Genomic DNA, 22,278 nt, shown 5'->3' on the forward strand with positions numbered 1-22,278 from the left:
TTCAGTCGGCCTCCGACTTTTCCCTATAGTCGGCCTATTTCGTTCGACCCGACTTTTGCGAAAGTGGGGTTTCATGAAACCCGACTCGACCCTAAAAAAGGCAAAGTTGCTCATCTCTACTTATAACCAGAACATAGATTAATAACAACATAGGGAGGGAGAGTGGACAAGTCTAATGTACATATTGCTATGAAATGTTCTATGGTCCGAACTGGGCATATGGGTCCGGAGTAGGATTAAAAGGGAGTCACGCACCCCTATCAATCCGTTATCCATTGTAATATCATTCTGCACCAAATAGCTAAAACGTCTGTTCTGAAGGTGGGATCGACTCTATGATTCTAAATGCCCCCAAATATTAGAAAAAAACAGTCAAAAAAAGAACATTTCTCTCTCGCTAGTTCTGATCAGAAGTGATGAGCTAACAACAGAGCGCACAGTCAGTCCACACTGTAAGGGGAAAGTGAGCATTCAAAGACCAGTACGGCCCCCTGCAAGTGACATCATTTGCAGGGGTGGCGCGGGCCTCTGCTCACTCATCCTTTACTGACACTGTACAATGACAGTGCGCTCTAAATCCGGCTTGTCACTTCTGATCAGAGCTGACGAGAAAGCGCATTGTCACTGTGCGCTGGGAAGAACAGTTTACATTGACAGGAATCTACTGAGCATCTGTCGGAATGGAATCTTAGACTCATAGAATGGAAGAGTTGGAAGGGACCTCCTGGGTCATCTGGTCACCCCCCTGGACAACTGATGTATGTTGAGTAGGGCAGGTACTAGCCCACTCACTGAAACAGATATAACTGATGACACTTGGCTTCAGCGAGGGGCAGAGGCTCCAGCAGTGACCACAGCTTCTGCCCCTGATGACGCTTTGGGATTCTCAAGCAAAGTGTCATCAAAGAGGAAGTAGGAAACAAAATAAAATAAAGCTGTTAGATAGTGTAATGAGGGAAGTGTAGAGAAAGTATATTAGAAAGAAAGATTACCTTATGCCATTAAATAGATAAAGTTTTGGATGAAAATAACATTTTGTTCCAGACCACCTCTTAAACACCTTCACCCCCGAATCGTGTCTTCGCCTTCCTGACCAGGCCAAATTTTTTCATTTTGAGCAGTGACAATTTATGTGGTTATAATTCTGGAACTCTTCAATGGATCCCACTGATTCTGAGATCGTTTTCTTGTGACATATTGTACTTCACGATAGTGATAATATTTGTGTGACATGACTTGCATTTATTTGTGAAAATATCGGAAATTTAGCAAAAATTTGGAAAATTTAGCAATTTTCAAACTTTTAATTTCTATGCTATTAAATCAGAGGTCACATAAAATAGCTAATAAATAACATTTACCACATGTTTACTTCACATCAGCACAATTTTTGAAACTATTCTTTTGTTAGGAATTTAGAAGGGTTAAAATTTGACCAACGATTTCTCATTTTTCCAACAAAATTCACAGAACTTTTTTTTAGGGACCACATCACATTTGAAGTGACTTTGAGGGGTCTAAATGATAGAAAATACCAAAAAGTGGCACCATTCTGAAAACTACACCCCTCAAGCTGCTCAAAACCCACATTCAAGAAGTTCATTAACCCTCTGGGTGCTTCACAGGAATTAATGCAACGTGGAACATTTAACTTTTTTTCTCAAAAATTTAACTTTAGACTCAAATTTTCTTATTTTCACAAGGGTAAAAGGAAAAAATTGAAAACATAATTTGTTGTGAAAATTCTTCTGAGTAATTCGATATCAAATAATTAAGGGAAAACCATTGTTTGGGCACACGGAAGAGCTGGGAGGGGAAGGAGCGCCATTTGACTTTTTAAATGTAAAATTGCTGGTCTAATTAGCTAGCGCCGTGTAGCGGTTGGAGAGCCTCTGATGTGCCTAAACAGTGGAAAGAAATACAAGATATTGGGGTACAGTAAATATAACATCTAACGTAAACCTATAACCTAAAACACAATTTTACTAATGAATCATTAAAATGTTTGCAAAGACAAATTTCAAAAGAGTTGCACCCAGCCGGTCCAACATAAAGCAGTAGATGACAATTAGCCCTATTAGGCACTATTAAACTCTAGTACACCCTTCCTGGCAGCGGAGGTTGACACCCTAACTTTAGCGCAAAGTGGCGCCCCTGCTCAACGTCGGTTGACTCTGGGTATACCCTGTAAATCCCTAGCTAAAACTGGAACACAAGGTATCTGCTAACAAGGCCCAAGCTGATGCACTATTCTGGTGAGCTGAAGATTATAGGGTGCACAGGGTACAATACACAGTGAACCAAGGGAGGTTTTCCAAATAATGGTGGTTACGTGATACCAACCAAGGAGCCGACTCAACCACGAAAAAAACAAAATCAATAGTTCAAACAGATCCCCAGATAAAGAAAAGACACTTAAACTGGGTAGGGGGAATAGAACAGGGGCAAGTAAAAGCTGTATCAACCTCCGCTTGGCCTAAAGGGCTTCTCCCTACCTTGCTGCGGAGGTTGGCACCCGTAAATAAACACGCCAGTGGTGCCACCGCTCATCATTGACTCACCCTCCTTATCCCTCAACAACAACCCTACCACTAATCCATAACCCAAGGTGTCATAGGGAAACACGGGGAGGGGAGAGCGTGGAATGGAGTCGTACTGAGTAGTACTGCTTAGTGATGGAAATGGAGAATAAAAGCCCAAATACCATGGACTAGTGAGCTGGTGCGCTGAGATCACAGCTAAAGTGCTATCATCTATAATAATAAATGCCTTAAGCAACTTCCGGTTGTAACAACTTCCGTCCAGTTGTAACCGGTGACGTCACCGCACACCTCTTTCCATGTTAACCCTCAACACACACACTCCTCTCACCTTTCACCATCTCCACTCACTCTTTCACTCCACATACGACCCCTTCTCTCACTCCGTCTCTCATACTCACGCCGTCATCGCCGCTGCTCCACGATCCCCGACATCTTCTTCCGCCGGCGCCATCCTGGATCCAGACGTCCTCCACGCCGGCGACATGTTCTTGCGGCGATGCCATTTTGGATCGGCGAAATCCCGCGATAGTCAAGATGGCGTCGCCGCAAGAACATGTCGCCAGTGTGGAGGACGTCGGGATCCAAAATGGCGTCGGCGAAACTCGCGAGATTTCGCCGACGCCATTTTGGATGCCGACGGCATCCACGCCGGCGACATGTTCCTGCGGCGACGCTATTTTGGATCGGCGAAATCCCGCGATAGTCAAGATGGCGTCGCCGCAAGAACATGTCGCCGGCGAGGACGACGTCGGGATCCAAAATGGCGTCGGCGAAAACTCGAGAGATTTCGCCGACGCCATTTTGGATCCCGACGTCGTCCACGCCTGCGACATGTTCTTCCGGCGACACCATCTTGACTATCGCGGGATTTCACAATACTCAAAATGGCGTCGCCGCAAGAACATGTCCCCGGCGTGGATAACGTCTGGATCCAGGATGGCGCCGGCGGAAGAAGATGTCGGGGATCGTGGAGCAGCGGCGATGACGGCGTGAGTATGAGAGACGGAGTGAGAGAAGGGGTCGTATGTGGAGTGAAAGAGTGAGTGGAGATGGTGAAAGGTGAGAGGAGTGTGTGTGTTGAGGGTTAACATGGCAAGAGGTGTGATGCTATCGCATCCTCCCGATGCGATAGCATCGGGCCATAATCTAGTGCTTAACATAAGCCTTCGATGTAGAGCAATACACATTACTGCCCAAGCTACACAATTACACCATAGATCGTCTCCAGACCTGGCATTTCTGGCCTGGAATCAATTAGGTGTAAAATGTAGAAAACCAGAGATTTTTCACATGCACAAGTCACACCAAAAGATTTTCTTATCCCACATGCAATGAATGGTCTTAAATAAATAAATGAAATAGTGACTGAATGTTTTGTATCATTCTGAATCAATAAAATGGAAACAAAATCAGCGCCCATTAAATACTCATCTGACCAGTAGGGGTTAAAACCACACCATCAATTGTACTTGATTGCACAGTGCCCATGGGAACAGCAAAAAACTATTTTTTATCAACAGAAATGGACACAGGAGCATTAAAGTGGCAGATTCAGTGCTATGCTGCTCGAAAACATACAGCACAATGCCCCCAGTGGGTAGATTCACCGACAAGACACTACATGACAAATAAAGCACATCAGATCACTCCCTGTCACACAATGGAGACAATGTCTAGTTCACCTGAAGTGCTACTTAGTCCAGTTAGGACTAATCCACAGTACCACCAATGCAGTTATTGCACTATGCCCATATTAGCACCAATTCACACAAAAATCTTATCTGGGATCTGAAGAAATGCCTCAACACGTTTCCCTTCCATGGTGTAAGTTCATCAGGAGGCAAATGGTATATCCCGTGTCAGAGGATGAATGACATCAGGCTCACAAGGACACCCTGGTTGCAGGTGTAAATAGCCACAGACATTGGGGCTTTAAATAGCCCGCTACATCAAAACCGAGGCATTATGGGTAAAAGAGAGAAGGTACCTAAATAGACATTAGTGGAAACCAACATGTCCTCATTAGCCAAAGCGCATGCACAGATGTCTATCAGACACTAGAGATCTTATTACCGGCCTCATTTTTTTCCTGCTTCCTGTTTAGCGCGTTCCATACGGTGCATGCGCGGTCTGCATTTATCCCCAGTTTGCGATCCGAATCACACAAGCACAGTAGCAGTATCTACGGGGTAAGTCCTCTCATTATGCTCAGGTCAGAAAACCGAGAGTAGCAATGAGGTACAAAAGAGACCCAAGATAGCAGAGTCAAGACAGACGGGTCAGAAGGTCAGAACCGGAAGAGCCAAACAACTAGGAATGCCAAGCAGAGAAACCGAAAGAGTAAGCGGACCAGGTCAAACACGGAAAGCAGTCAAACAACACAGTATGCTGTAATATAAAAATGGCTATTTTTGAGTCCATATTGAAATATACAGAATGCATTCAGACCTGCATTTCTGGTCTAACAGTTACAGACAGACAGATAATGCTCACAGTGACAAAATCCTAAGAACTGTTGTTTCACAAACAGTTCTATGTTTATCTATGGTTGTTGTTTGTCGGTGTAAAACATTAAGGTTTATTTAACCTCTCTCTGTGGTGGTTTTACCTGAATCCTTGTGGCTTTTATATTCTAAGGGTTTACGACCCATTGTCTGATGATTCCATGATATCTTAGTTTCATCCAACCTTGAAGGCTGGCCACTTGAAGGGTGGGTAGTCCAGTCAAAACACGAAATAAAAATCCTTTACCCTGAACAAATTCCAAGAAAGCGTTTTATTGTTTTTTTTGGTAGTATTACATGTAGGGAAAAACATACTAAAAGTTTACCAAGATAGGGTTACCACAAAGGGTCCAAATGTGACGTCAAAGAATATTGCTGTAAAATGTTAAATGCAACTCACCTTTCAGAGTCTATCATATTTATTTTACAATTACTACTATTATTATGTTTATTATTTAATGATTTATTTAACTTCTTTTACAGAGCTGAGAATGATGGAAAGTCAAGAAACTTGCCCCTTATGCAGCCATGAAGTAGAAGATGACGGAGAAAGAGTGGTGATTGGTGCGAAAGGAGCTGAAGGGATCAATAAAGCCAGTATTGAGAGGGGCGTTAGCACTGTGGTAGTTGCTGGTGCAGTGGTGCACAAGAGATGTCATATGAACTACATAAACAAGAAGCAAATAGACTTGCATAAGAAAGCTACTTCCGTTCATCGTTCACCTGCCAAGAGAGGTGCACGGGTGTCTACTGGATCCTATGATAGCACGACGCAGTGTTTGTTCTGTGGACATGAAGTGGTGAAGACAAGGTCTGGTAGTGATTTCGATGACTATAGCTTTGTTAAAATGGATGGATTTGTAAGGTCCATCTTGTCACATTGCAAACAGCGTAATGATGACTGGGCAATCACCATTCAAGGGAGAATCGCGTACTTTGGGAAGGACTTACATGCTGCAGACTGTCTGTATCATCGTTCATGTGACATTAACTTTCGGACAAATTACGGAATTCCTATGCGTCATGGTGGTGTATCTACTACAAAGAAACCGCGGAAGGTAGGGAGGCCGATGAATATGGACCAAGAGCAAGCGTTCTTGAGAAAGTGTGCATTTCTCGAGGACAACGATGAAGAGCAACTCACTGTCACAGATCTTGCAAAGAAAATGACAGAGTATCTTATAGAAGGAGACAGTGCTGCCTATAGTAATAAAAGGCTGAGGTATAGGCTGGAGGAGAGGTATGGGGATTCACTATTCATAGCAGAGTGTGAAGGGTTGCCTAACATTGTAACGTTCCGTGAAAAGACCAGAATAATCCTGAGGGACTATTTCCGTAGTCAGGAAACGGATGAAGAAGCCCAGAAGAGAGCCATCATAGAGACTGCGGCCAAACTAATCAAGAGCGATATCAAGTCTAAGATCCCATCTTCAACCAATGAATATCCGAAGACTTCTTTGCTTGAATGTCAGTCTGCCTTAGATTATCTCCCCCTGAGTTTGCTTTGCTTGCTTGAAACCCTCTTCGTTGGAAAGGACATTCACAGGAAGGTCGCAAGCATTGGACAATCAGTTGTTCAGGCTGTACGTCCCAGGGCTGTAGTAGCTCCATTGCAGCTTGGGTTAGCTGTCCAGATCCATCATCATTTCAGGTCTCAATTTCTTGTAGGCAGTCTCTCAGCCATGGGATATTGTTCATTATATTCGGAAGTTCAGCAATTCGAGGAAAACGCTGCCACTTCTGTTGGCCAGGATGTACTCGGTGGTACCATAGACAGACTGGATACGGCACTGCTGTTCGCTGCGGACAACGTTGATCGTAATATCATCACATTAGATGAGAAGGGAAATTCCACGGCATGGGGATGGTAGCTACTGTGACTCCAGGAAGGAAGGTCAGTCGCACTGTTCTCAGACAGAAGACTGCGGACTTGGAGATAGTTGAACAAAGCAGAGTTGATCTAAGGGAATACCTTTTCGTAAAACACACTCGCCGAAACATAAAATTCAAGCTCTTGCCATTTCTCAACGCCATTGACCATCGTGTTGATGTATTGTGGGAGATGTCTTTATGCTTCAAACAGCCTGCACCGAGCTGGAATGGAATGATGCACATGCTACGTAAAGACTGTGATCATCCGGGGTCGTCTTCGGTAATCTTCCTGCCCATCATTGACATGTATTCCGGAGACAAGTCATGCATCTTCTCTACTCTTGAGTATCTGTGCAACCTTGCTAATAAACACCGATCCGCTGCAGTTGTTACATTCAATCAGCCACTCTACTGGAAAGTATCAGAGATCAAACACAAGGTGCCTGAAGACAGCCCGGTTCGAGATGTTGTCCTGATGTTCGGGAGCTTCCACACATTGATGAATCTTATGGGTGCCATAGGAACATTGATGGATGGGAGTGGAATCAAAGAGATCTTGGGAACAATTTATGGTGACAGTGCTGTGCAACACATCATGACTGGAAAGGCAGTTCAGCGTGCAGTTCGTGGCCATCTCATCCTTGATCTGTGTCTTACTCAGCAAGTTGCAAACAAAGTACTTTGCGACCATTCCGGTTTTACAGACCTGTTGCAAGAACTTGAGCAGTTGTATGCTCGGACACTGACAGGGGAGAGTGACTTGAATTCGGTCATCACTAGTGTTGAGCGACTTTTGGTTTTTTAGGGTCGAGTTTCGTTTCATGAAACCCGATTTTTCCAAAAGTCGGGTCGAGCAAAATCGGCCGACTATAGGGAAAAGTCGGGGTCGTCCCGAAACACGAAACCCAATGTAAGTCAATGGAGAATTAAAGTCAGCAGTGAGAGGAGGACAGGAAACACACCAACAGTGCCCATTTGAATGCCAAAAGCATAAATTCTTGTTACTTAAGCTTGTCAACCTTAATTAACTTCATAATACAAGTTACGCACTGAAAAATGCGGGTTATTTGGCTACAGTTGTGGGGGGAGGGCTGGCTCCAGGTTTACGTGGGCCCAGGGCCAAAGAGCGCCCTTTTAACACATACCACAACTCATGATGCTCCGATCATAGAATCATAGAATCGTAGAGTTGGAAGGGACCTCCTGGGCCATCTGGTCCAACCCCCTGCTCAAAGCAGGATTCGCTAAATCATCCCAGTCAGATGCCTGTCCAGCCTCTGTTTGAAGACTTCCATTGAAGGAGAACTCACCACTTCTCGTGGCAGCCTGTTCCACTCATTGATCACTCTAACTGTCAAAAAGTTTTTTCTAATATCTAATCTGTGTCTTCTCCCATTCAGTTTAATCCCATTGCTTCTAGTCTTTCCTTGTGCAAATGAGAATAAAGTTGATCCTTCTACAATGTGACAGCCCTTTAGATATTTGTAGACCGCTATTAAGTCTCCTCTCAGTCTTCTCTTTTGCAAACTAAACATTCCCAAATCCTGCAACCTTTCCTCATAAGACAGGGTTTGCAGACCGGTCACCATTCTGGTCGCTCTTTTCTGAACTTGCTCCAGTTTGTTGATGTCTTTTTTAAAATGTGGTGCCCAAAACTGGACACAATATTCCAGATGAGGTCTGACCAAAGAGGAGTAGAGGGAAATAATGACTTCACGTGATCTAGACTGTATGCTTCTGTTAATACATCCTAGAATTGCATTTGCCTTTTTTGCTGCTGCATCACACTGTTGACTCATATTCAGTCTGTGATCTATTAGTATACCCAAGTCTTTTTCACATGTGCTGTCACTTAGCCCTATTCCTCCCATTCTATATATGCTTTTTTCATTTTTATTGCCCAGATGTAGTACTTTGCATTTCTCCCTGTTAAAAACCATTCTGTTAGTTGCTGCCCACTTCTCCAGTTTAATTAAATCTTTTTGAATCCTCTCTCTCTCTTCTCTAGTATTAGCTATCCCTCCTAGCTTTGTGTCATCAGCAAATTTGATCAGTTTACCCTCAATTCCTTCATCTAAATCATTGATAAAGATGTTCAACAATACAGGGCCCAGGACAGAGCCCTGTGGTACCCCACTTGAGACATTCCTCCAACTGGATGTGCAGCCATTTACGACCACTCTTTGGGTCCGATCACTAAGCCAGTTATGAATCCACCTAACAGTTGCCTTGTCCATTCCATACTTAGTCATTTTTTCAATAAGGATTGTATGAGAGACTTTGTCAAATGCTTTGCTGAAGTCAAGATATACTATATCTACAGCATTTCCTTGATCCACCCAATCAGTGATACCGTCATAGAAGGAAATTAAGTTAGTCTGACATGACTTATTAGTTACAAACCCATGCTGACTCTGTTTAATCACTTCATTCTTATCCAGGTATTGACATACATGTTGTTTAATAATTTGTTCAAAGATCTTTCCTGGTATAGAAGTCAGACTCACCGGCCTATAGTTGCCTGGGTCCACCTTCTTCCCCTTTTTGAAGATAGGAACAACATTTGCTCTTCTCCAGTCTTCTGGCACTTCTCCTGTTCTCCAAGAATTTTCAAAGATTATGGAGAGGGGTTCAAAAATTTCTTCTGCTATCTCCTTCAACATAAGGCAGAGAAATTGCAGTATAGTACAATGAAAAATACTTCACTTCTTACATCTCATGACTGATATCCATTTTAAATTCTCCAATACCTCCAAAAACGGACAGTATATAACTCCATACAGTATTATGGCCAGCGCTTAGTGCGCTATACAGAGTAATGAGGCCCATATATTTCTCCATATGGAATCATTATTCCCATATAATGTTTCAAACCGTATATGATGAGCTCCACATAATGCTATAGTATATGTTGGTCCCAATAGATGAAGCTCCACTGTCTTATGGGCCCAAATAATGCTCCATATATAATGGGCCCCATTTCTACTGCTCTAGTATATAATGGGCCCTGTAAATGCTGCTCCAGTGTCTGATGTCCACCTTTGGAATGCTCCAGTGTATGGTGGGCCCCATATATCATTCACCAGAGTATAGTGCTCCCCAAAAATTGCTGTCCCAACATTGAAAACAATTACATAAGTCTCCTTGCACTACTCTGAACTCCTTGTCGTCCCCATCTTCCATCTCACTGCATTTGGATATTTAGGCCCTCCCACCGGCAGAGACACTTTTGCGTACTATGCGGTGCCCTGTGCCAGTGCCATCGCCCATGAGTATGCCCCCCCACCTGCTCAAGGAACCTGCACTTTCATCTGCACCTTCCTCTTTGTCACCGTGTAAGGTGGTATAGTATGCGGGAAGGGGAACCTAAGTTTCCTCTGGGTCAGATTCTGGCTGTGTAGAGTGCGAGGGGAATGTAGTGGTCTGGGTCAATGTACCAGCAGCATCATCCAGCAGTGGCTGGGCCTCAGTGCACTTGTGATGTCCCCAAGAGTACGGTCGCCACTGTGGCATTGCCGTCCTCCTAGGGAGTGTGTTGTCAAGCTTGGGAGCAACGAAGGATCTCTCTAGCAGTGAAACCAACACACAACACAGTTCCCACTCCAGGCCAGCAGGGAGACCTCTGAACCTGACTGCTGAGGAGCTGCTCTCTGTGGTCGGGAGGAGGCAAGTTAGGGCACTCTATGCAGGGAAGGGGAAGTGTGTGGACGTGAGAAGGGGAGCTGGAGGATGAGCAGAGTTAAGGCTCACTCCTAGCTGGAGCGCATGGTCCGGATTGCGGTCTCCGAGTTTGTAGGGACACTGACGTTCCTGCAGCAGAAACCGGGGGAAGTAGCAGCTATAAATGCTCTGTACCCAACTAAGGCTCGGAGGCCCCAGCATCGACGTGTGCGTGGCAGAAGGAAAAGGCTACAGCTGTCTGCCATACAAGTTAAGTCTGAGGAACATCTGTTAGACAGGAGGCGTTTCAGTGAACCACGGTCCTGTGAGTGCTTCCCCCACAAGCGCTAGAAAGGAGACGTTCAGGAAGGTACATGTTGGCGGAGTGTTGGAAGGGAGCTTTCCATTCTGGTCCCGGAGGTTGGCAGAGGTCCTGACCTGGAGGACACAGCATGGAGGCAGGCATCTGTGTAACCTGCAGACTGTGAGTAAAGCTTTGGAACTGCACGCTCTGGTGTCCTACAGTTATTCCAGCACCGCTACATCTGGGTACCAGCACCTACACCGCCTGTGCCTTTCCCCCATCACTACATCTACACTTCCCTGGGACTCCAGCTCCACCTGTGGGGAGAGTCACCATCTTTGCTGCACAACACCATCAGTCCCAGAGGATCTGCATGCAGCGTAGGCCTAACATCTATGTTGTCGAACACCACAGGTGGCGTCAAACTATCTATATAAACTCTTTACCATTATACCACGCCATTTACATGGGCGCCCAGGGCCACCATCCGGGTCACCGCTGCTGTGACACATCCCATTGACACCGGCCCGGTACCGAGTACCCCACAACCCTGGGAGGGCGACCCATATGACGACTGCTGATCGGGCGGCGTTATTCCCACGAACCTCTAAACAGCGTCTCTGAAGGCAAAGTTTTTGGTTTCCGAGGGCAGTATGATTGCAAAGCTGAACCTTAAAGGAATGTCCAAAAGGGCACCACCAGGAGTGGAGCCTGTGGCTTAATTGGACTGCACCCGGGAAACCACTACCATACAAGCTACAGAAAAGATGGACAGATTGCAAGCTTTGTCGATTCTGTGTGTGGTGTGGTATGTCCGTTTGTAGTTGTGCTAGCGATTTCTCAGCTTTATTCCGTTAACGACCGAGACTCTGGCATGGCCCCGCGGTACGCGTCAAGCTTACTAGAGGGATACGCGAGGCTGTGGCACGTGAGATTGAGCAATAACAGGTCTAGCATTCCAGTACATGTCCGGGGCTGCATGCACGCTACACTGAAAGGACCAGCTTTTGTCGCCTACAGGTGCAGATAACCTGCTGAACTCCGTTAGTGATGGGGATCTGGGATTCAGATTATTCCCCGTGAACGATGATTTCCCAGTAAGTTCAGGTCAACCGCAATTCCGGAGTTAGGCCTAACCGTCATTCCTGAAAAAATTACGTGTCCAAACCACAGGTGCTGTAGCTTGCTTAACAGCTCGGTAGCCGTTCTCAGGCCCAGTATGGATTCAACAACATTGTAGAAAGTTGATAAAAGGTACAGTTTCACCGGATAACACGTATATATGTAGCCTAGTTTACACATTAAAAATATATGTCTATAGATCAGGAAGCAGACTCAGATGTTCTCAGGCCCAGTATGGATTTGACCAGATTGTACAAAGTTGAGAAAGGGTACTTTATCACTGGATAGCAGGTATATATAGCATAGTTTAAACATGTAAAATCTCCGTGTTCTCAGTATGGATTACACAGCAATCTAAAAAGTGGAAAAAAGGAAATGCATTTGAGGCGTACACAGCTATATACTTTTGGTGTTATTTTTAAATCTTCATATATATTTCTGTCTCAGTAATACAGTCCAGCCTCTCCGCAATCCGAAATGAGATGCATACAATTACTGACATAAAGGCTATTGATTGCAGAAATCTAGGAATTATTATTCACGGGAAAAACTTCCATCACAATTCTCATTGGCGATGCTGACCCTCAATTAATTTGTGTGTTGAGACCGTGAAAACATTTTTTTGTGAATAAAGTCTTGCTGTATCGCACTTCCGTTGATTCCATCACTGTTACTCATCTCAATCCAATTTTTATCACAGGGAGCGATGTAAACATGGTGCTCACTGGCTATCATAATCTGTCACGTAACTTTGGAGTGCAAAAGACAGAAGCCACAGGCCGTAGGCGATTCTATTTGATTGGCATGAGAGGGCACATTTTGAAATGTGCGCCGGAATGTCACACGTTTGTGAGTAGGAAAACTGTGAAAGCTGATGATAAACCACCACTGCATGTAATTGTGAGTCGACGTCCATAATAATAATAATAATAAAACATTTTATTTTTATAGCGCCGACATATTCCGCAGCACTTTACATTTCAGAGGGGACTTGTACAGACAATAGACATTACAGCATAACAATAATCACATAGATCATAACAGATACCAAGAGGAGTGAGGGCCCTGCTCGCAAGCTTACAGTCTATGAGGAAAGAGGTAGACACGAAAGGTGGGTGGTAACAGTTGCCCTGATTGTATGGACCAGCCATAATGTTAAGTGTGTGACAGTACAGACACAGAGGGCTGATGGATGCATAAAGCATGTGGGAACATGATGCGGGGAACCTGGTTATGGTAAAACTTTTGGCTGTGCCACACAGGGATAGATTAGGTTAATGTGTTGAGGCGATAGGCCAGTCTGAATAAATGTGTTTTCAGGGCACGCATAAAATTGTGGGGATTGGGGACTAATCGTATTGACCTGGGAAGTGCATTCCAAAGAATTGGCGTGACACGTGTAAAGTCTTGGAGACGGGAGTGGGAGGTTCTGACTATTGAGGATACTAACCTCAGGTCATCAGCAGAACGGAGGGCGCGGGTAGGATGGTATACTGAAACAAGGGAGGAGATGTAGGGTGGTGCTGAGCCATGGAGGGCTTTGTGGGTGAGGGTAATAAGTTTATACTGAATTCTGGAGTGGATGGGTAGCCAGTGTAATGACTGGCACAAGGTAGAGGCATCGGTGTAACGATTGGTGAGGAATATGATCCTGGCTGCAGCATTCAAGACAGATTGGAGAGGGGAGAGTTTGGTAAGAGGGAGACCGATTAGATGAGAGTTACAATAGTCGAGACGAGAATGAATAAGAGAAACAGTAAGAGTTTTTGCAGAGTCAAAAGTAAGAAAAGGTCGAATTCTAGAAATGTTTCTGAGGTGCAGATGACAAGAGCGAGCCAGTGATCGAATGTGGGGGGCAAAGGAAAGCTCAGAATCAAGTATGACCCCAAGACAGCGGGCCTGTTACTGGGGAGTAATAGTGGAGCCACACACAGAAATAGCAATGTCGGGTATAGGTACATTAGTAGAGGGAGGAAACACCAGGAGTTCAGTCTTTGACAGGTTCAGTTTCAGATATAGTGAGGACATGATATTAGACAGAGCGTTTAGACAATCGTCGGTGTTTTCTAGAAAGGCTGGCGTGATGTCAGGAGAAGAAGCGTATAATTGGGTGTCATCAGCATAGAGATGGTGCTGGAAACCAAATCTACTGATTGTTTGACCAATAGGGGCAGTGTACAAGGAGAAGAGGAGGGGGCCTAGAACCGATCCTTGGGGGACCCCAACAGTAAGGGGAAGGTGAGAGGAGGAGGAACCGGCAAAAGATACAGTAAAGGAGCGGTCGGAGAGATAGGAGGAGAACCAGGAGAGAACGGTGTCCTTGAGGCCAATGGAACGGAGCATAGTGAGGAGGAGCTGATGATCCACAGTGTCGAATGCTGCAGAGAGATCCAAGAGAATTAGCATGGAGTAATGACCATTTGATTTAGCTGTTAGCAGATCATTAGAGACTTTAGTGAGGGCAGTTTCAGTGGAGTGTAAGAAATATAAGAAATGGAAGCCACTGATCATCTGGAGCTAGAGCCCGGCCAGCAGGACAGGGCATAGCTACATCTTAACCATAATCTTTCAGTTCAATCAATTTGTAGTGGCACTCCCAGTGAAGGATTTGACAGCCCAGACTACACAGCGGAGGAGCAGGGAGAGGTAAACATTGCAAATGCTGGGGCCCTGCCCAAGCAAGGGGGGCACACTCGTGGGCGTCGGTACTGGCACTGGGCCCCTCATAGTACGGCGGTGTGTCTGATGGCGGGTGTGCACAACCACTGTCAGAGACACTTGATTGCACTATGAGGGACCCTATGCCAGTGCCCGCGCCCAAGAGTCGGCCTACCCACCTGTCCAGGGCAACAGCACTCGCACGGTTTTGTGCGCTAGGTGGTGACCCCGGCCATGGGGGGGGGCGCCCGCTTAGGGAGGTTTACAAAGTGGCATATGTTGATGTGGGTCATTCAGCTGCTGCAAAAGGCGAAATAGGTCAAGTTCGCGGAATAGGAGGAGGACCAAAGCAAGCCATTTTTCTGGCAACCTATGTGTCATCAAGGGAAGGTGGGACAAAATCCTCGGAAACCCATGCATGTTTCATTTTAATGGAGGTTAGATCATCCACATTTTGGGTTGACAGACGGGTCTTTTTTTCTGTCAGGATTGATCGAGCTGCACTGAAGACTCTTTCCGATAGCACACTTGCAGCTGGGCAAGCGAGCTCCTGTAAGGCATATTGTGCCAATTCAGGCTAGGTGTCCAGTTTAGCGGCCCAATAGTCAAAGGGGAATGACCTGTGCGGGAGAACATCGATATGGGACGAAAAGTAGTTGTTAACCATAGTTGACAACTGCTGTCTCCTGTCAGTTTCCATCGATGCAGTATTACCAGTTGTGTGAGCGGTCCGTGAAAAATCAGTCCACAACATTGTCATGAAACCCCTGTCTCCAACGCCACTTCTGCTGTGTGCACCATGAACACCTCTGCCAAGCTGCCCATGGCCCGTACGGCTCGTGTGAGAACCATCACCGCTGCTGTGTGCTGGGAATGCCTCAACCAACCGGTTTACCAGAGTTGCTTGTTTATTAGCCAATATTAGATCAAGGTTCTCCTGTGGCATGATGTTTTGTAACTTGCCTTTATAGCTTGGATCCAGGATGCTGGCCAACCAGTAGTCATCATCGTTCATCATTTTGGCAATGCGTGGGTCCCTTTTTAGTATCTGCAAGGCATAATCTGACATGTGGGCCAATGTTCCCGGTGTCAATGATGCACTGCGAGTGCTGGGTGGAGGAGCACTTTCTGGCAAATCCACATCCCTCCAGTCACGCACAAACCCTGTACCAGACCTTGCCACGCCAACATTTTCACTTGACCCACGAGATGCATCCTCCTCCCCTAAGTAATCATCCCCATCATCATCCTCCTCCTCCTCTTCTTCCTGCACCTCGTCCAGGAGAGGTCCCTGAGCAGACAATGGCTGAATGTCATCAAGGATTTCCTCCACCTCTTCCTCCTCGTCAACATTGGCTGCAGACGCCTGCTCCTTAAGGTGCGTCAAAGTTTGCACGAGCAGACGCATAAGTGGGATGCTCATGCTTAGGATGGCGTCGTCTGCGCTTACCAGCCGTGTGCATTCCTCAAAACACTGAAGGACTTTACAGAGGTCTTTCACCTTCGACCACTGCACACCTGTCAACTCCGTGTCTGCTCTCAAAGTGCCTGGCCGTGTATCCTCCCACAAATGCATTATGGCCTGCCTCTGCTCGCACAGCCGCTCAACCATGTGCAGGGTGGAGTTCCACCTTGTTGCAATGTTGATAATGAGGCGGTGGTTGGGAAGGTGGAGCAATCGCTGCAGCTTCTGCATACAAATGGAGTGTACAGGCGACCGGCGGATGTGCGCGCACAGTCTTCGCACCTTCTGGAGCAGGGCTGTTAACTCCAGATAATTATTGAGGAAGCACTGCACCACCAGGTTCAAGGTGTGAGCCAAGCAAGGTATGTGGCTGAGTTTTGAAAGGGCTATGGCTGCCACAAAATTATGGCCGTTATCACTAACTACCTTGCCTGCCTCAAGATGTACATTGCCCAGCCATGATTCAGTTTGTCGCTGAAAGTACTCGGCCAGCACCTCGGCGGTGTGTCTGTCGCCCAAACACATCATCTGCAACACAGCCTGCTGACGCTTTCCACTAGCTGCTCGATAGGGGGACACCTCGTGTGCAACAGTGGCAGCTGCAGATGGAGTGCTCGTACGACTGCGCTCTGTGGATGAGCTTTCGCTTCTGGAGGAGGAGGAGGAGGTGGGTGGAACGCCTACAGCCAACTGTTTCCTATACCGTGGGCTAGGCAGCACTGTCCCACCACCGCTGTCCCCTGTGGACCCTGCATCCACCACATTAACCCAGTGCGAAGTGATGGACACGTAACGGCCCTGGCCATGCCGACTGGACCATGCATCTGTTGTGAGGTGCACCTTTCCACTCACTGACTGCTTGAGTGCATGGACAATGTGGTCTTTCACATGATGGTGGAGGGCTGGGATGGCTTTGCGAGAGAAGAAGTGGCGACAGGGTAGGTCATAGCGTGGTACTGCATAGGCCATGAGCTGGACTTGAGAGCTGCATATGTTGGAAGTAGCGGTGGACAGGGCGGACTGAGAGAGTGTTGATGATGGTGATGGAGTTGGTGTTCTTTCTGATGTCCTAGATTCAGTCTTTCGTTGATATAACAGTATTATAAAGGCTAAGGAAAAAAGAAAGCGCAATAGGGTCTTATCCGTGTGGTGAATCAAATAATTGTAAGAAATCCACTCACCTGATCCAGGAGAAATAAAGGCATAAGAACCAAATGTCAGTCTGCTGCACGCCCGAAGGTCCACTCCGTGACCGCCAATATGAATCCTTTTGGATGAAATAACTTTCTCGGACTTACTGTGCGCTGCTAGACAAAGTTCAATTTAACACGGCATGAGAAGTTTAACTGTTTAATTACCAACGCGTTTTGAAGTATATAATACTTCTTCCTCAGGGGATGACATGAAGTGAACGGATACAACCATCTCCAGTCATATACATACATTATTTGAAATTTGGCGCCAAGCGAACCCATGACATCAAAAAAAGGGAAAGGACTCAAGGTCCAAAGTCAGAACCACTATACTAGAGGGAGATCCGTATTGGAGAAGAAGACAATTCTCATATGCGATCATAAAAACGTTTGGGTTATTTGATAAAAATATTGAAAATGATTATTAAAAGAGTTGAATAAAAACATATATTAAAAAAATTGAATAAAAACATGTATTGAAATAAAAATATGAATATATGCATAGAAAATAAAAAATGAAATTGAAAAATTTATATATATGTATTTGTCTCAAGATAAAAATATATCTCTATGAAGGATTCGGGAAATCCAATAGTACCAGGTAGAAAGCTCATACCTACAATGGGATCATCACAAGAGGAACGTGTGGGAGCAGGATCGTTTCCCAAGAAAAGAAAAGGAAAAGAATTATTATTGGAAAAAATTAAGAAAGGAAAAAATAATAATATAGGAAAAAATGAATGCTCAGTGTTTACGTCATTTTTAGGAAATGGATCAATAGAGAAATAAAACCATAATCGACACAAAAATTTACATATTGACATATAATGCTATAAAAAGGCTTAAATATAAAATAAAAGAAATGTAAAAAGCAAACCATCAGAGAATATACTAAAAAATTATTGAGGGGGAAATATGCTAATAGGAGGTCAAATTATAAAAAAACTTCTGTGATTTCGTTGAGTCCATTTGGTTTAAGTGTATTCAACCTATAGATCCAGAAGACCTCTTTACGATTTAATTGCCCTATTCTGTCTATTCTGTCTACTATATTACCGAACATCATGAATAATTATGACAAACTGATTTCTGAAGGTCAAAAAACCAATATCTTTGATAAATATGAACTAAAGTTTCTTAATATATCCAACCCCCGTACTCCTTTTTTCTATCACTTACCTAAGATTCACAAAAGTTTGGAAAATCCTCCTGGTAGACCTATCATATCTGGTATTGGCTCTACCACCAGCAATCTATCACATTATATTGATAGAATCATGGTGATACACGTTCCCACACTCAAGAGCTATATTAAAGATTCAACACATCTCATCCAATTTTTGCAAGAGATCCAATGGAAACCACAATATGTATTTTTAACTATGGATGTATCCTCTTTATATTCCAATATTTCCCATGACTTGGGACTTGCATGTTTTAACAAGATTTTAATTGGCGACAAGAGATTATCTGCAGCTCAAAAAAACTTTTTACTTAAGGGTATGGAGTTCATTTTAAAAAACAATTATTTTACTTTTGATCGGTGTTTGTATCACCAGCGGCTTGGGACTGCGATGGGCTCCCAAGTCGCACCTACCTACGCTAATATTTTTATGGGGGTCTTTGAGGATTTTTATATTTTTAATTCCAAATTACAGCACAATATAATTATTTACAAGAGATTCATCGATGATTTGTTCTTCATATGGGACAATTCTAATAACGATATTGATGATTTCATTAAGGACATTAATAATAATCACTGGGGTTTGTCTTTTTCTTCACTATATAATTCTGTCACTATTAATTTTTTGGATTTAACCATTTTTATCAAAAATAATAATATTGCAACTAGGACCTTTTTTAAAAACGTGGATATAAATAGCTATGTACCCTTTAACAGTGGGCATTTTGGTAAATGGCTAAGAAATATACCCGACAATCAGTTCAGGAGAATAAGGAAAAACTGTTCCAATCCAGAGGACTTCGAAAATCAGGCAGAAATTTTAAGGAACAGATTTTTAACTAAGAAATATCCTGTGGATCTGTTCAAAAATGCTTATAAAGAGTGCAGGAATTTATCTCAAAATACATTGATCAATAGATCTAAGATGACTAAAACCAACACAAAATTTTCAACCAACTTTGTCACACAATATTGTGCTGAGAATATTAAAATTAGACAGATTTTAACACATAATTGGCACATTTTGTTAAACGATCCTGTTTTATATAAAATTCTTCCTAAGAGTCCTGGTATTACTTTCAGAAGAGCACCTACGATTAAAAATCTGGTTGCTCCCAGTCGTCTAAAAGCCGATCATTTATCTTCCCCGCATAGTCCCTTAAAAGGTATATATAAATGTGGCAAAAGAAATTGCCTATGTTGTAAAATCATTACGCATAAAGCAAGAACTTTTAAATCAACCTCCACCAATGAATGTTTTCCGATCAGAAATTTCTTTAATTGTGCTACAGATTTTGTTATATATGTAATTGAATGTGAGTGTAATAAACAATATGTAGGGAGGACTACGCAACCACTGCATTTGAGGGTTAATTCCCATAGACACAACATCAAAATAGGTTTTTTACAGCATGGTCTCTCCAGACACTTTGCTATAAAACACGATAAGAACCATAATGGATTCAAAATTAGTCCCATTGAGTACATCCCCGGTAATCATCCGGACAGAATAGGTCAATTAAATCGTAAAGAGGTCTTCTGGATCTATAGGTTGAATACACTTAAACCAAATGGACTCAACGAAATCACGGAAGTTTTTTTATAATTTGACCTCCTGTTAGCATATTTCCCCCTCAATAATTTTTTAGTATATTCTCTGATGGTTTGCTTTTTACATTTCTTTTATTTTATATTTAAGCCTTTTTATAGCATTATATGTCAATATGTAAATTTTTGTGTCGATTATGGTTTTATTTCTCTATTGATCCTTTTCCTAAAAATGACGTAAACACTGAGCATTCATTTTTTCCTATATTATTATTTTTTCCTTTCTTAATTTTTTCCAATAATAATTCTTTTCCTTTTCTTTTCTTGGGAAACGATCCTGCTCCCACACGTTGCTCTTGTGATGATCCCATTGTAGGTATGAGCTTTCTACCTGGTACTATTGGATTTTCTCGAAACCTTCATAGAGATATATTTTTATCTTGAGACAAATACATATATATACATTTTTCAATTTCATTTTTTATTTTCTATGCATATATTCATATTTTTATTTCAATACATGTTTTTATTCAATTTTTTTAATATATGTTTTTATTCAACTCTTTTAATAAACATTTTCAATATTTTTATCAAATAACCCAAACGTTTTTATGATCGCATATGAGAATTGTCTTCTCCTCCAATACGGATCTCCCTCTAGTATAGTGTTTCTGACTTTGGACCTTGAGTCCTTTCCCTTTTTTTGATGTCATGGGTTCGCTATCATCTTTTTTCTTTTTTTCTTTTTCTTTTTTCCTTTTTCTTTTTTCTGTAATATAACCTTGTTTCCCTGCAATATAATTTGAAATAATTAATGATTTTAATCAGTTTAGATTTATTAATATATTATGTGCAACTTTTATCTTGTGAACTTTGACATCTGTCCTACCATCACATGTGCGCTTGGCGCCAAATTTCAAATAATGTCTGTATATAACTGGAGATGGTTGTATCCGTTCACTTCATGTCATCCCCTGAGGAAGAAGTATTATATACTTCGAAACGCGTTGGGAATTTAACAGTTAAACTTCTCATGCCGTGTTAAATTGAACTTTGTCTAGCAGCGCACAGTAAGTCCGAGAAAGTTATTTCATCCATAAGGGTTGATATAACAGTGGGATTCCCTGCCTGCCGTGGCCTTGCAACGACACCTCAACATTTGCTGCTGTGCTAACCGGTGGGCTTACAGTGGGGGAAACAATGTAGCGTTGCTGACTACCTTCGTTGTGATCAGTTGCACATGTGGCACTTGAGGTTTGGTGTTGTGTCCACGCTTGCAAGTGCATGCTGGTTAAATGTCTAAGCATGCAACTGGTATTCAAATTTTTCAGATTTTTCCCTTGGCTAAAGGTCTTTGCGCACTTCTTACAGATAACCTTGGCCTGATCATGAGGATTTTGTTCAAAAAAGTGCCACACTGCACTCTTCCTACTTTGGCAGACATTTTGTGGCCTAGCACGCTGTGATGTTTTGACCCTCTGGACAAACTGTCCAGCAACTCTTTTGATGTTTGGAACCTGTCTTTGGAGTGCTCCGGGCCTGCCAGATAACAGCTGTTGCGATGTCGATGTCTGCTGTGGATGCTCCTCCTCCTCATCTGAGCTATTGGAAGCAGCACCCTCTTCCCCCAATGGATGCCAATCTGGGTCAACAACTGGGTCATCCATCACCTCCTCTTCAATGTCATGTGCACCTTCCTCTGTGTCACCGTGTATGGTGGTATAGTGTGCGGGAAGGGACACCTGAGTCTCATCAGGGTCAGAATCTGGCTCTGTACACTGCGAGGACAATGTAGTGCTCTGAGTGAATGTACCAGCAGAATCATCTATCAGCGGCTGTGCATCAGTGCACTCCATGTCAGATTCATCTTGGCCTGGGTAATTCACCATTTCACTTGATAATCCAGGCACGGTATGTATGTACTCCATGGAGTAATCAGTAGTATGGCCTGCGTCATCCTTCAATCTTGGTTGGGGTGAAGGACACAAGGAAAGGTGTGGTTCATGAACATGAGCCTCCAATGACGACTCAGTGCTTTTAATTTTTACAATTTCAGAAGAGGAGGCGATAGAGCTGGAGGCTGAGTCAGCAATGTAAGACAAAACTTTTTCCTGAAGCTCTGGCTTTAAAAGTGGTTTGCCAACTCCTAGAAAACTAAGCCTTCGAGGCCTTGTGGATCCAGACGATGACGCAGGCTCAACACCTCCTGCATTCGGTCCTATT

The sequence above is a fragment of the Dendrobates tinctorius genome, unplaced genomic scaffold, assembly GCF_039654945.1.
Source record: "Dendrobates tinctorius isolate UK_male_01 unplaced genomic scaffold, ASM3965494v1 ptg000332l, whole genome shotgun sequence".
Classification (NCBI taxonomy): Eukaryota; Metazoa; Chordata; class Amphibia; order Anura; family Dendrobatidae; genus Dendrobates; species Dendrobates tinctorius.